The sequence below is a fragment of the Penaeus monodon genome, chromosome 21 (genome assembly GCF_015228065.2).
Source record: "Penaeus monodon isolate SGIC_2016 chromosome 21, NSTDA_Pmon_1, whole genome shotgun sequence".
Lineage (NCBI taxonomy): Eukaryota > Metazoa > Arthropoda > Malacostraca > Decapoda > Penaeidae > Penaeus > Penaeus monodon.
This window is the reverse complement of record NC_051406.1, coordinates 27,329,136-27,329,368: the sequence shown is the minus strand read 5'-3', so window position 1 is coordinate 27,329,368 and position 233 is coordinate 27,329,136.

The following is a 233-nucleotide window of genomic DNA, read 5'->3' as shown; positions in this document are numbered from 1 at the left end:
TTAGCTGACGGAAGTTTAGTGTAGTTGTTTAGTGAAGTATTATGAGTATTTGTAAAATCCAAATGGTTTCAACGATTTTTTTTATAAACATATGCAACTAAGGCATTTAGCACACATCACACATGAACAACATAAAGTCATATACATAACATCACAATAAATTAGTAAAAGCATAGTGAGCAGGAGGTTCGTTGAGTGAGCGCGGGAAGTCCTGGTACATCATGTGTAACCAG